At 33.9% G+C, this 16,920-nt stretch overlaps 2 pseudogenes; both read left to right on the top strand.

Annotated features, from left to right (window-relative positions):
• The first annotated feature begins 582 nt into the window (after positions 1 to 582).
• LOC120187231 lies at positions 583 to 1,747 on the top strand (annotated as a pseudogene).
• Positions 1,748 to 8,985: 7,238 nt separating this feature from the next.
• On the top strand, positions 8,986 to 9,466 carry LOC120187230 (annotated as a pseudogene).
• The last annotated feature ends 7,454 nt before the right edge of the window (positions 9,467 to 16,920 follow it).

The following is a 16,920-nucleotide window of genomic DNA, read 5'->3' as shown; positions in this document are numbered from 1 at the left end:
AAACGATGGTTTATAGTTTCTTTTCAGTAGAGCATTTTTGCCTCTGCATTTTGTTAAATGGAGGGCTCCTGTTGCATTTCTAGGCTTCGTTTATGTATTTCTAAACCAAAATTTCTGCTATTATCTTTCTAACAATACAAAATTAAAATTATTATAAGGTAATATCTATTTAAAATATCGCTAATGTATATATTTTATAGACATGACCAGTTGAACTACGATTTTTGAGGGATAATATTTCATTCTATCTTTAAGATTATTCAAGAAATTTTCTTAACTCAATATTAAAATTCAAATCTAGAAGTGAAAAAAATGCTTTCTGTTAGGAAAAAGAAATGAAAAGAATAAATCTTCACACATTTCACAGGGAGTTTTCCATATTTCAGGGCATACTTTTCTTGAAAGTAGAAACAGTTGACGTCATACCAAATGCTAATGATCCTCCTTTCGCCCTAAATTCGGTGCTTAAACATCATACGTTACATACTGTGTATTTCATATCCATATAACTGTGTATTTCACATATAACTGTGTTCAATGCATATGTTGAAGATGCCTTGCACCATCAGCCTTACCAAAGTAATGACCACATTGATGTTCCCCATTTTCATCTTTCTTCTCTATGTTCCTTCAATGGTTCTTTCTCAATCATTCAGATCACTTCAAATGCCGACTAAGGCCTACGGTCTGGAATCCATGGCATTCGAGTCCGGTCCCGTAACTGGACGGTTCTATGTCAGGATAGCTGGGTTTCTTGACTTCGGATTCACCAGTCCAAATAGGTGGTTCTTTTTTATTATGGTGGAATTGTTGATCAACATATTTATCGTGCTTGAATTTTCATCTATGATTATGAACACTGATACAGGTCTAAGCGGATGTGTGATGGCACTACTGATCCAGATTTGGGGCCAACTTGTGGAAGGCCGTTGAGTTTAGCCTTCCATTACCCCTCGAATAAGCTGTATGTTTGTAATGCTTATTTCGGGCTCATGGTGTTAGGTTCGGCCGGAAAACAAGCGACCCGAGTTTCCGACACAGCAGACGGACAGCCTTACCATCTTTGCAATGGTTTAGACGTCCACCAACTCACTGGAAATTTTTTTTCACGGATACCAGCTCCATCAATGATCTAAGGTTCTATCTTCTTAATCTGCATGCATGAACGATTTAAATGCAGTTACTCGTTTAAGAACCGACACAGAATTTTATGTTAACGATATGACTTAATTACTGATCAATTTACATACAATCCTTGATTATATGGTGCAGAAATGCCTCGAAAGCATTGAACACTAATGACACCACGGGGAGATTGTTGATGTACGACCCCAATACAGACCGAGTGACCGTGTTGATGAAGAACCTCTCAGGGCCGGCCGGAGTAGCGATCAGCCAAGATGGAGCCTATGTCCTGGTCTCCAACTTCATCGGCAACAATACTATCAGGTATTGGCTCCGAGGTCCACGAGCCAACACATATGACTCCATAGACTTCCAGGAAAGACCAGATAACATCAGGAGAACAGTGGTTGGAGACTTTTGGAGGGCGGCAGCGGTGCTGAAACAGCCGGCACAGTCGTTGATTCCAGTTGCGCAAAGGATCGATGTGTTCGGCAGGGCTTCTCGAACCGTAAATTTGGAAGCATGGTATGGAAATAAATTAATTAGTGAAGTTCAGGAGATCGGTGGTGAACTCTATGTAGGATCACGGTTTACATCTTTTGTTGGCGTTTATCGATTTTAGTCGTTAAAAAAATAAGAAACAATTTAAGATAAATATAAAAATATAATTTAATAGTTTATTAGATTTTGTTTCATTGAATTTTTTATTTAATTTTAATATAGTAATAATAAGTGATCATTTAAATTATAATAAAGATATAATTCAAAAATAATTTGATTTGAATTATGTGGTTGTGAAAATGATATTCGAATTCAATCATGACATCATTAAATATTATAATTTAAATTTTGAGTTTTTAAATTTTAAAATTAATATATTAAAAATACATTATAAATCTTTTTACGGACGCATCGATAATTTTAATTTAACTAATAAACTTTAATAATTTAATAAAAAAAGTATATATTTAATAAAAAAAAGTTTAAGGATATTAAAAGATCTTAAACTTTCAATCCCTAAATTTTTAATTTTCATTAATTTATTTATTTGATAATTAATTTGATCAACATTGACAGTTAAAATAGTTTTTGCTGGATAAGTAGGTATCACATGTTTTATCATAATATTGTCGAGTGATATTTTCATAAATATTTTAATAATTTTAGAATTCTTTTACATTGTTTTAGAATTTCAATTGCCTTTTTAGAATTTAAAAATATCTATAAATTTTAGTGATACCAATTCTAGAAAAATTCATTAAGATTTAATTAATCAAATAAAAAAATCAAGTACCAATTCTCAAAAGAAATTCTAAATTCAAATATCAAATTTTAAAAAACGTCAAATACTAATCACGGTAACAATTAACATCGAAAATCGTTAACCAAATGATCACGTTAAATTTATTTTCTAAGTTTAAAGATTCCTCTAAATGTAAATTAAATGTAAAAATAATTTGAAGACCACATTAATATTTTTTTTATAAATTACAAGGCCTCATATACCTTTTTTATAAAAAAAAATTACATAAATATTCAAAACAACATAAGTAAATGACATTTTATGCTAAGATCCCATTGCCTTTACCGCACATGCATGCCAAAGAAAAGGGGGTAGATTAAGAAGAGTAAGACACAGGAATCTAGAGACTTTTCAGTGACTAAAATTGAGAAGAGAATATTTTTCTATTAAAATGACAGGAGAATATCAAGTACGATTGGTTCAATAATATTCAATCTAACATTAAAAAGTAACTATATATATATATATAACTAAACCCAACTTTACTTGAAGACCAATGAAATGATTTACCTAGATTTGATTTCCACTATAGGTTTGATAGATGGGATTTGATATCAGATTCCATTTTTTGACATGAGATATTTTCACACATGGTGTCTGAAACTGAAAATTTTCACTTTCAAGCAGAAATGGTGAAAGGGTGCCCCCCACACATGGAAACTTCAATATTTGAGGTTAAGAGAATCATATCCCACACTCATGTATGAATATGTGTAGGGTATAGATGCCGAACACAGACAATTAAAGAAAAAAGAATAGTTGGAGGAAAACATACATGTAGAGAGGCGTTGGGACCATAGAGAGAATCTCATTTCATAGAAACCTCAGTCATCGGAATATTTACATCATTTATGAACTTCCAAATTGACCATACCAGTTTAATTTGCTAAACACACGACCAAACAAAGCAATGCAGCAAACTTCCAATTCATACAATTTAACATTCCAAAAATGGAAGAACACCTAAGAGGAAAACTCCACTGATCTACATCATAAGAACACTAATAGTAAATAAGATTATAAACCTATGTCATCAATTTCATTTTTTTTTCCTAAAACATGGTATTAGAAGGATATAGTTTTCCAACTATATATGTAGAAAAATTAAGATATTTTCCGGAGTTCCGTTGACAAGCTATTATGTGTGTGGGATATTGAACCTTGTTCAACAAAAGGCTAATAACTCACTGAAAAAATTCAAGAGAAAACAAGAATCCACACCCAGTTTTAACTCTAAATTTATCACTTGTGACAAAATATAAACCATTATGTGTGTGAGAGTAACTGAAACAAGATCGAGAACATTACACATTAATTTCCTCACGGAGAAATCATGAAAATGCGAGCATCAAGTGTATAAGACAAATGAAGAAACAGGTCATTGTCATTCAAATAAAGGAAAACTCCCAATCAACATGAACAAAAACAATTTTAGAAACAGATTACCACTGTGCAAGGAAATCAAAAGGTATTTCTCAATCTCAAGCCATTTTTGGCCATTAAGATAAAAATAAGAATGAGAGATACAACAAGGATTCAATTTCTTTAAATTCTCAGCAAACAACTATCAAAGGACCTGTTAACAATCATCATAAAACTAAAAATATATAAACAGGCATCTTTTTCTCTGCTTTTGACTTTAAAAAAATTAATAACAACAAAATTAAGAGAGAGATAAGGCGCTGGATGCAGAGGTTTATCGATCGATTCATGTATTTGTGTTACTCTTACAACAAATTTACCAGGAAGAGATCGATGAACCGCTGCCTCCAGTGTCCCTACGGCCTTTCCTTTTCCTTTTCCTTTTCCTTTTCCCTCTATTTATAATGATGGTTTTCTCCTTCTTATTCTGACAAAAACAAAGAATCGACGGGCAAAAGAGTTCAAAATCAACAGATCTGATCAAATTCAACGAAAATATAAAGCATTCCAGTGTATTCAATAAATATAAATCTACTAGAACAAAATAAATAAATAAATAAATAAGGGAGGAGAAAGAGGGAAAATAGAAATATAAATCTGTGTCGCCATTGCTGGACGCTTTTTGAGATCTCGTAAGTCACAGTCCAAAACTGACTTTCTCCCTTTTTTTATCTCCATTTCTTTTGGAATCTTTTCCTTTCTAAACTAAAAGTAGAATAGTTTTTTTCTGGATTTGCAGTTTTAACCCCGTAGTTAATCAATTCTTTGATTGTTAGATTGCGGTGAACCAATGAACGAAGGGCAAACACTTAAAACGTGTTTAGCTTGTTAAGTGGACTAGGCATCACAATCTTTTTCCTCAAAATCTTAATTTAATCTTTCATTAATTTAGAGTAAATTATACTTTTACTACATAAACTATTAGTTTTAATTCATTTTAGTACCTAAACTTTCATTTTTTCCAAAAACATACCTAAAGTTTAGCTTTTGTTTTATTTAGTACCCGTTTAAAAATTAACGTTAAGTTTTGAAAAGATTGAATGTTTAGGTACTAAATTGGACTAAAATTTATAGTTTAGGAACTAAACGCGTTAAGTTTTTAAAGACGGGTACTAAAATGAAACAAAAAATAAACGTTAGGTATGGTTTTGAAAAACTTGAAAGTTTAAGTACTAAAATGGGACAAAACTAATAGTTTAAGTACTAAATGCATAATTTACCCTTTAATTTATTAGTTTTAACTTTTTTAAAATTAAAATCTCAATCTTAAAATTAATGATAACCAAACATTTTATTAAATCAATTTGTACTCTTAGAACCTAATTAGAAGAAAACACAAACTATAGGGCTAAAATCACAAAATTAAGGACTTAATTGAGTTTCTTAACAAGCAGCATGGCTAAATTGGGATGAATTGAAGTTTTAGAACTTAAATTAGCAAACTAATAGTGTACAATTAGGAGCTAATTGAAGAGATTTCGAAAGCGACAGGTTTAACCTGTCATCGCCACAACCTCTTGGTCTCATAAGTGAAACAACAAGAAATGAAATGAGACTGAGTGAGGCGAAGCAAAGTTTTTCCAATTTCATAACTAGTGATCGCAATAGGGGCATTATTGTTTGGAAAAATCGTTGCTTATAGAGAGGACATTTTACTGCATGAATTATCGATTCAACATTGTTCGGAGTCAAACGTGTCAGAAGAAATTTAAGTAGCTTAATTTTGTTAATGGTTTGTTATTAGTAGTTGGGTTATTATTAGTTAGGCGGCTTAATCTGTTGGGCAATTTCTATTGGATATGGGTTATAAATACTCGTGCTTAGGACTTAAATAATGAAAAGTATTGTAATCACTCTTTAAACAATAAAATCATATTTCCATTCTCTGTTTGAAATCCAAACGTCAAATACAACTACCGCCGCCTCTTCTCCTTCACACACTACGGCCACGGCCGTTCTTCATTCTATGCCATCAATGGCACCTTTCTAACATGGTATCATTCGTCGATGATCATGCGGCCATCTTTATTCAGCTTGTGTTTGTTGTTGTTTTCTTTCTAAACACATATCAGTCACCGAATTCTCAACCACCATCCGTCGCTATCCATCGTCCGTTTGTTTTTGTTTTCTTCACCGAAAATCCTTGTTGTTTTTTCTCAATCGCTGATCAGGAGAATCGTCTCTGCCACTATGTTTTTTCATCCGTGATTTTCGTGCATCCAAAACTGTTGCATGTACCCGATCTCAGAGTTGACTCTGTTATAAGGAAATCACTGGGCTTGATTGATTAATCTTATGCCATTGCATCTGATGTTGTTGTATCAACAATTGCTTCCTCTGTGATTGAGTTAGCGTTAGTTTTCTTCTGTTCGTTATGGATCTCAATTTGTTTGACGTTTGATTCCAAATATGGTTGAAGGCTTGTTCCATTTTCTCTTCTGCATCTTGTTCTATTCGTCATCGTCCACCGTGATTGTTTCATCATCGATATTTTTTCCTCTTCTCTTGTGTTGCATGTTGTGATTCAATGGATATTGGTGGCTCAATTCATATTAGTGCTGAAAATTTAAATGGGCAATGGTGGAGTGGTTGATCTATATTAGATTAGGTTATGTTTTTTAACAATAGCTTTAGTTTGGTTCTTCTTTGCTTGGATTTGGTTCCTGGAATATTTGAGTTAATGCTTCTTTGGTTAATGGTGAATGTTGTGTTTCTGTTATTGCTTATAGCCTGCACTTAGCAATTGCTGAATTATGCACTCGGTTGTTGTTGGTGATTTGTGTAGTTGTACTTATTACTGTTACTACTTCTATTGTTTGGGAATGTCGTTTATACAACAGCTCAAAGGTGTTTGATGGAGTCTTTCAATATGTTTACTTCTTCTACATAAAATACATGAACTAAAAGTTTCATTGTCTAGTTTTCATGGAGAATCTTGGGGAAAGTCACGTAGCTTTTCCTTCAAGAATATCAACAAAGTTGAAGAAACAAGGTGAATGTTAGAACAAATCATATTTTCATTCTCTGTATGTAATCCAAATGTCAAATACAACCACCGTGGCCTCTTCTCCTTCACACACTACGACCACAGGTCGTTCTTCATTCTATGCCGTCAATGGAACCTTTCTCACAAAACGCAAGTCAAAACTATTGTTTCGCATGGTTAATCGATACCATTTTATCGTTTTATTATCCTAAATCCTCTAGTTAGGACAAATTTAAATAGCTTAATTTTGTTAATGGTTTGTTATTAGTAGTTGGTTATTGTTAGATAGGCAGGCCTAATCTATTGGGCAATTTCTGATGGATATGGGTTATAAATACCAATGCTTAGGACTTAAATAATGAGGAGTATTGTAAATATTCTTTACACAATAAAATCATATTTTCATTCTCTATATGTAATCCAAATGTCAAATACAACCATCGCGGCCTCTTCTCCTTCACACATGAGCACCGGTCATTTTCATTCTCTGTCATCAATAGCACCTTTCTCACAGAACGTAGGTCAAAACTATTGTGTCGCATGGTTAATCGATACCATTTTATCGTTTTATTATCCTAAATCCTCTAGATTTTCTTGGCTCTAGTTGGAGAGCTAGGTCAGGGTTAACTGCATCGGTTGACATTGACAAGAAATTTCTTATAGAATAACTATTTGATATTTTTTTCTCTTATTTTAGTGTGATTTACCTTAACGATACCCCCTCAATTCAAAAAAATACATTTAATAAATATAAAAAATAAATTTATATTAAAAAAATATTTATAGACAATACTATAATAGCTTCTTCATTTTATTTATGCTTATAAATAATAATCATTTAATTTTTTAGTAGATATATTTTTAATAATTTTAATTAATTTTAAAAATTATATTATAAATAAATAAATTTAAAAAATCAATTATTTTATAAAATTGAATATTTCATTAAAAAATAAATACTCTTTACACACTTAGATACAACACGAACCAAACGATCTTAATAGTTAAAAAATTCTTCTTCTTCTTCTTTGAGATCTAGAATTCAAGCAGCACATATATAAATGTGTGAATGTTCAATATCAATTGATTAAAAGTTTTTGATCATATATTGTTTTGAATTTTCCCTATATATATATATATATATATTGATTAATCTAGGGTGATTACAAGTGGAAGCACGGGCGGAATGAGGGGAGGGCAAGGGGAGTCTTGGCTCCCGCCAATTATATTTTAATTATTAATTGATATAGAAAAATATATTTTTTAAAAAATAAATAAAGAAAAATTTATCAAGCCCCCTCAATTAAAAAATCATAATTATGGAAAATAAAAAATATTTTAGCCTCGCTATAATAAATTACTAGTTTCGCCCTAAGTGGAAGTAAATATTCTAAAACTCTTAACCATTTGATAATAAACACTCAAATATCTTGTAATCTTTGGTTCTTTAACTCATGACCTTTAGAATAACAATCATCTCTCTAAACGCAAAAGTGACTTGATTCGTGGGGGTGCGTGTGTAGGGACAGGATCTAATTACATTTTGTATAACTCTTTAAGTTTTACACATTTCTAGGATCATTGATGAGAAAAATCAATTAAAAAATAAGAAAAGAATCACTAGAAAAAAAAAATTAATCTTAGCATTTGATTTCCCTCCACTCAATGATCTTAAAAATGTATAAAATTGAAGGGGGGAAAAGTACACAATATAAATGGATCCTAACAAATACATATAAATAATAATATTTAAAAGAAAATAAATAAATAATCCATTAACATCATTCTCTCATTTAGAAAAAAAAACTGTAACAGTTTAAATTAAACCTCCCGCTGTACACAACCAAAAACAATTAATGCCATTCTCTTAAAACAGTGCTGATAGAATTATGGATAGTTATAAACATCAATAATAAAAGCTCAAAAAGATAATTTCTATTTTTAATGCCACTCAAAACTCGAATTTAAACCTCAAAATCATATCAGACAAAAGACATTGATTCCCTTTCACAGTTTCTCCTTAATTTGTCCATTTCTTCATCTTCTCATCCACAGCCGCCACCGACATTGCAATATCAACGTTTCAACGTTAACTCATTAACATCAATTTCTTTTTGCCCTTACTGTGCACATATTCGATTTGCTGAAAATGGCGGCATTAGGAAAAGATGAACTGGGTCAATAGAGGGAGATTTTCGAAAGGTTCGACATGGATTCCGATGGCAGCTTGGCGATGCTAGAGTTGGCGGCGCTGCTAAGAGCGATCGGGCTGAAGCCATCGGGCGATCAAATCCATGTATTGTTAGATAGAATGGACTACAACAATTACAGTGCAGTGGAGTGGAGTTCAATGAATCAGCCAGTATATTGCCCCAACTCACGGAGGATATATTGAACAACCAAGAGCGGTTGACGGAGGTGTTTCAAATGTTTGATCGGGATGGCAATGGATACATCACGGCGGCGGAGCTGGCGGGTTGATGGCCAAATTGGGGCATCCGTTGACTTATTCGGAGCTAACCGATATTATTAGAAAAGCGGATTTCGATGGTGTGATTAGCTTCAACGAATTTTCGGCTGCATTGGGAAAATCGACCCTCGAATTTGTAGGCATTACGTTGGTATCATGACCCCACATTTCAGTTTTTCTTTTCTTTCTAGGAACAGATTTATTGTTCCATGCAATTCTTCCTTTGTGGACCCGGATCCATCAATCCCTTCTTGCCGTTGGCCTTGTCTTCGTTGGGTTGAGCTCTATGTCATCTTTGATTGTCAGACTAGTTGAAACTCGTACATTTATAGTTGCAAATATAGATCCAGAAATGAAATACCCAGGGTTTTCTTTTATATTTTTTTAATTAGAAACATAGAACTAGATTTAGATTTTCAAATAACTAGAATTAAATGATCAAATCATCGATAGAGAAATTATATTTATTATTCGATGAAAATAAGTTAGATCTATTGTGTTGGAAGCACTGTTATACACTCAATAAATTTTATAACTCAAACTATTATTGACATGAACAAACTACGATACAATACAAACAACACTAACTTCAGCTAATTTGCAAACACTATTAATATAATTTGTTAAGCTTCACCCTTTCACTCGATTTACTTCTCACTTTATTTTTTTTCTTTTCTTGCATACATCCATTGGGTTGTATTCATAAGTGTTTATTAACCGCCTAAAACTTACTTGTTGTAATAAAACTCTTTCACCATTTTGCAGCCATGATTTTGTCAATCTCCATAAGCTACCAAGTGTTATAATTCATCGTCAATTTGATGTCATGTTGATGCTGCCAACTTCCTCAAATTGTTGCCACCTAATTCCATAGCTTTGTCATCTCATTCTTCTTTGACCAACTTAATTGATAATCCTCCTTAATTGATAAGCAATTTACAAATTACTTCCAAAGCATCAATTTGATGCTACACGTTTTCATTTTCAAGCTTTTGCCGATTCAACATACTATCACATGTGTTTAATTCTTACCACCTCAATTCTTGCCATCTTTCATGAAATTTCTGGCTCTTGCCGACATCCATAATCGAGTTTGACTTCTAACACTCCTCTCAAACTTGATTTTTCATTACAAGTTTTCCTCCACTTATTATGAGATCACTCTTTGCAAGTAAATTGAAAAGTGAAACATTATTTAATTTATAATCATTTTACCTTTCTTGTATTCTTCTCTCCCTCATAGATCTTGAGCTTCTTTCGGAGGTACTTCAGGATTTTCATGTCCGTTGCTACCACTGCTATTGCTGCTTGATGATGATGCAATAGTCCTTAAAATTTATTGTCTTCTTTGCTCCATCTCTAGTATTATGTCTCGTCAAACTCCATATCTCTTGAAATTATTATCTTATTGGTAAGATGATTATAGAGTCTGTAAGTTTTGCTTCTTTCATCATAGCCGATGAAAATATATTTCTCTCATTTTTCATCGAGCTTTTTTCTGATCTGCTTAGGAACATGTGCATATGAGATGCACCCAAAAATTTTGAGGTGTCCAACCCATGGTTTTTTACCGCTCCATGCTACATTTAGAGTCATTTACTTCATTCTTTTGGTTGGACATCAGTTCAAAAAAAAACTACTCAACGAACAACTTTAGGCCATAAATTTCTCGGTAAGTGCTTACCTTTTATCATTCTCATTGCCATATCAAGGATTGTGTGGTTCTTTCTTTCAGTAACTCCATTTTATTGAGGTGTATATCTAACTGTCAACTGATGGATGATTCCATGTTCTTTACAGAAATCTTCAAATAAATCTAATATATACTCGCCTCCTCTATCAAATCTGGGTATTTTTAAATATTGACCACTTTTCTTTTTTTGTCTTTGCTTTGAATTCTTTCAATTTCTTCAGTTCTTCTGATTTTTCTTTCAAGATATAAACCAAACTTTTTCTACTAAAATCATCAATAAATGTTAAGTAATACCTATTTTCACCAAGTGACCATATGTCAAATGGACCAGCTATATTTGTGTGCATAATCTCCGAAGGCCTTCGAGCTTGCCAGGATCTGTCAACTTTGAAGCTTTGTCTATGTTGTTTTCCTTTAATGCATACCTCACATAATTGATTTGGAGGATTGATCTCTAGCATTTCTTTGACCATATTTGCCTTTGATAATAACTTCATGCTCAAAAAACCAAGATGTTCATATCTTAAATGTCATAACCATGAATCATTTTTACTTATCGTCTTCATGCACTTGACTTCTCCTGACACGATGTCAATAGTAAAGAGACGATTTCGAGTCATGTTGACTTTTGTAATTAATTCTCCATCTTTATTTTTTATAGCAAGGGAGTGATTCTTCATCAGAACTTCATATCCTTTTTCCAAGAGTTGACCAAGGTTGATGATATTGCTTTTTAAAGCCGGTACATAATATACATCTGAGATGTACTTCTTTTCACCATTTTTTTGAGTAATCATTACTTCACCTTTGCCTTTAACTTCTGTATGCGAGTCATCTCCAAAGGTTACTTGACCATGGACGGTTTCATCTAACTTACAAAGAGCTCTTTTTTGCCACACATATGGTTGTTGGCACAGTTGTTAAGATACCAAATATTTTTCTTGAATTCTCCATTTTCTTTGTAAGTCAGGAAAATATGGGACTTTTCAATATTTTCTTCTTCAGCTTTTGCTACATAATTTCTTTCTTTTTGTTTAGGAGATAATTTACACTCGTAGCTATAGTGTCCATATTTATTGCAATTATAACATTGTACATGGGATCTATTTCCTTGTTGATATTTGCCTCGACCTCGAGCTCGACCTCTGAATCCTCGTCAATGACCTAATGTTTGCTAATTTTCACTTGATTGAGTTTTTTTATATGATAAACCACCACGTCCTCGTGTTCCTTATCCACCTCTATATTTTCAACGATAACCATTTTGATTTGCTCGGCCTCGTGTGTAACGGTTGCTGGCTTTATCTTTATTGACATTCATCTTGCTTTGTAAAACTTGCTATAAATTTTCAGAATCTTCATCTTCTGCTCATGGTCTTGAAGTGAACCCACAAGCTTATCGATCGAAATCTAGGATAAATATTTAGATTATTCTATTGTGATTAATACGTAGTCGAATTTTCGTGTCTACGGTCGCAAATTTTTTTATCACTCTAACTTCATCGAGGGATTCTCCAATCCTTTTCATTTCATTTACTATCGCTTTTACACAGCTAACATAATCATCTAAGTTTTTGTATTTTTCATTTTCAACATTTTAAATTCAGCTCTAAGCGATTGTAAACGTACTTTTTTGTCTTTTCGACACCTTGAAGATATTTTTTTTCAAAATCTTCCACACTTGTTTTATGGTCTTCGCATCTGAGATTTTTTCAAAGGTTGATTCTTCAACTCTTTGAAAAACAAAGAACAATACCTTCTTGTCTTTCTTGCGAGATTCCTTCAATACTCATTTCTCTTCATTGGTTAATGTCGCTTCTACTGTTGTATTTTTAGGCTCGACATAACCTTCCTAAATAATTTCCCAACCACCTTACGAATCGAATAATGCCTTCATTTAGATACTCCAATTTTTATAGTTTGTCTTTGTCAATCTTAGGGTTTATGGTTTAATCATATTGGCTATCTTCACCACCATATGAACTAGAACCAAGCTCTAATACCATTTCTTGGAAGCTTTGGTTGACACTCGATAAATTTTATAACTCAAACTATTATTGATATGAACAAAATACAATACAACACAAACAACACTAGCTTCAGCTAGTTTACAAACGCTACTAATATGGCTTTGCTAGGATTCACTCTTTTACTCGATTTACTTCTCAGTTTATTTTTTCTTTTCTTGCATACATTCATTGCTAAACTAATTACCCATATTAATAAGTGTATATTAATAACCTAAACTTACTTGTTGTAATAAAACTCTTTCACCATTTTGCAGCCATGATTTTATCAATCTCCATATGCTGCCAAGTGTTGTACTTTATCATCAATTTGATGTCATGTTGATACTGCTAATTTCCTCAAATTTTTGGCACCTAATTCCATAGATTTGCCGACTCATTCTTCTTTGACCACTATAATTGATAATTGATTAATATTTCATTGTTAATTACTCCTTGATTTCTTGGATTTTGTTATTTATTTGGGCATTTTCTCCTATTTTCTATGTAGGACATTGGATTATGGAAATAACACTAAAACATTACATTTCTGTAGTTTTTTTTATTTTCCGAATTCAAGGTTGGACTAGTGGGCATGACTTGGGGCATGAATCTAAAGCCTCAGTCACTTTGTTTCCCTCACAGGGAGTATATTGCAGAAGAACATACCAATTACGATGTCGAAAATCGCTTAAGTGCCATTTCAGAAAATAATTCCTTTTATAGACATCTTTTAACACCCGAATAGATTGAAGACATAACTCAAGCACAATTTGACGGAAACCAGATTCCCACGCATACGCTAATGCATGATAAACCCCCCAGAGCTCCGCATACAAAGTCAAACAAATGCCAATGAATTTTATAAACCCAAAACACCACTAACCACACTCGTTACGAGCGACCCCGCCACAAGACGCATGCTACTTAACCACACCTCGAGCTCCATCCAAGTTAATTTCACCACTGTTGCTGGGGAGGATTCCACATCTTCGATTCACGACTCAAACGCACTTCAACAAGGTTAACTACACTCTTTTCACCCTTGGTAAGAATATACACCTCAACCATTAACCTACTACATTCCACTACCGACCTTGGTCTTGTGGTTGAACCGTTAAAAATATGAGCATTATGGTCCAAGGGTTCCACAAAACGTACCCAAATAACAAGTCCAAGTGTTCCGTGTTACCCCATGCGAAGCAATGCCAACCAAATTGGTACGAATCCAATCCATATTAAAAAATGAACCCAAATGTGAGGAACTCACCAGCTCCGACCAAACCTGGATGGCGACTGGAAAACGTCGGAATATATGGTCCATATCATCCACCATGTCAAGATTCATAAGCTCAGCTCAGTGAGTAGAAGTCAAGAAGAAAAGAGAGAATAGGCTCTCTAAACCTTGTTAATGAAAAAGATATCTCTGCAGTCTTACAACCAAGCTTACTTATAGCTTCATGAACGTATACAACTGACTATAATAAAAGCATAACAAATTCATAACAGAAAACTCAACAAACTATTCCTAACTTACTCATAACAAAATGGATTACTCATAACAAAATGGAAACCTATTATATTCCCCATGATTTCCAAACTTCTAAACAACAGTTTGAGAATCAATATTCCCCATGCTCTCCAAACTTCTAAACAACTGAGTGATTAAGAGTTTTTGATGATGCTTTAGAAACATAGGTGCGGAGAGTGGCTTTGTCAACACATCAACAACTTGTTCATAAGCTGGAACTTCATGCACCTACAACTTACTCGCAACCACCATTTCACGAACAAAAAACAAATCGAGCTCAACATGCTTGAATTTTGAATGAAGCACAGGATTAGCACAAACAACCACAACACTCTTATTATCGCACCACAAGGTTGCTCGACCATGCACAACAACATGCAACTCCTTAAGCAAAGCCATAATCCACACCAGATCAACATTAGTATAGAAAAAGCTCCTATACTCAGCCTCATTAATAGAGCATACAACGACTTGCTGCTTACGAGAACTCCATGCAATAAGATTCCCTCCAAAATAAATACAAAATCCTGAGGTTGATCGTCTATCATCGACATCAGAGGCCCACGTGGCATCAACAAAACCAGTTAACGATAGTCATAATGATGAAGAATAACGTAACCTGTAGTTAGTTGTACCTTGGAGATAACGCAAGATCCTCTTAACTGCCTGAAAATGTATATCACATGGTGCCTGCATAAATTGACAAACCCTATTTACTAAGTAAGCAATATCAGGACGAGTTACTACAAAATATTGAAGAGCACCCACTATGCTATGATACTCAACACCATTTTTAATGAATTCACCACCATGTGCTGAAAGCTTGCTTGTAGAAACCATTGGAGTAGGAAGCTCTTTTGCATCACCAAAGCCATATCTCTCCAAAAATTCACGAATGTATTTCTGTTGACTCAAAACTAATCCATCAACATCATATCATACTTTAATACCCAATAAAAAAACTAAGAGAACCAAGATCTTTCAATGAGAATTGTTTGTTCAATTCATTGATCACCCTTTGAACTTCATCTTCATTACTCCCTGTTAGGATTATGTCATCAACATAAACTAACATATATACTATGCTAACATCAGTCTTTCGTACAAACAATGATGAATCCGATCGTGCCAAAACAAAACCACCCGAGATCAAATACCCTCGAAGACTATCAAACCAGGCTCGAGGAGCTTGTTTCAGGCCATAGATAACTTTATTAAGCTTGCACACCAACCCTTCATTTCCTTGTTCATATCCAGGCGACTGCTTCATATAAACTTCTTCAGTCAGCACTCCATTCAGAAACGCATTGTTGATGTCAACTTGGCGAAGCTGCCATCCCTTGGACAAGGCAAGCGAGATAATAACTCGAACAGTGGTTGGCTTAACCACTGGACTAAATACTTCATGGAAATCAATTTTATCTTGCTGAATGAACCCTTTGGCTACGAGGCGAGCCTTGTAACGAGACACAATCCCATCATGATTTCTTTTCACCTTAAAATCCATTTGCAGTGAACAACTTGTCGTCCCTTGGGAAGAGGAACTAGTGACCAAGTTCTATTCTTCACCAAAGCTTCATATTCTTCTTGCACCGCTTTAGCCCAATGAGGACTACGTATCGCTTTTTTAATTGAATAGGGTTCTTTTTCTAGACAGTCTACCTGAAATGTCTTCAATTTTTTAATCCCATTTTTCCTTCTCGTAACAATGGGATGAAAATTTTGAGAAATAGGCTGAAGATCACCTAAGGTAGGTATATTGTCCTATGAAACAGGCATTGCCCTTGAAACAGGCTCAACAACAGAAGGAGTAGACTCATCCACATCAGATGACTATTCCACACATTCTGGAATCACTGAGGCTGCAAGAAGGATTGTACTAGGTGGTTCCACACGTTCTAGAATCATATAAGCTGCAGGAAACCTGGTAGTAGACGAACTAACATCATTTCAAGGAAGTACTTCTTCATTATTTGATGTAGCAACTACTTCCTCACTATAACCAACATCACGAGTAGAACCATTAGCTACACCAGGAACAAGAACAGGCAGCACACCAGTAGTTACATCAGACTCACCTCGAGTACACGAGCAACCAACACAACTTGCTTTCTTATAAGGAAACTCCTCCTCGTCAAAAATTACATGCGAGAGAGAATAACCTTGCCTGAATCATCCAAGCACTTGTAACCTTTATGAGAGAAACTGTAACCAAGAAATACACATTTTTGAGAACGAGCTTACAATTTGTGCCGATTAAAAGTGTGTAAACAAGGAAAACAAGCACTGCCAAACACACGAATAAGAGAGTAATTTGGAGATTGTCTATAAAGAACTTCAAACGGAGATCGACCACTCAAAACTCTCGTAGGAAGTCTGTTTAT

The sequence above is a fragment of the Hibiscus syriacus genome, unplaced genomic scaffold (assembly GCF_006381635.1).
Source record: "Hibiscus syriacus cultivar Baekdansim isolate YM2019G1 unplaced genomic scaffold, ASM638163v2 tig00113724_pilon, whole genome shotgun sequence".
Classification (NCBI taxonomy): domain Eukaryota; kingdom Viridiplantae; phylum Streptophyta; class Magnoliopsida; order Malvales; family Malvaceae; genus Hibiscus; species Hibiscus syriacus.
This window is presented reverse-complemented; position numbering and strand designations above follow the sequence as displayed.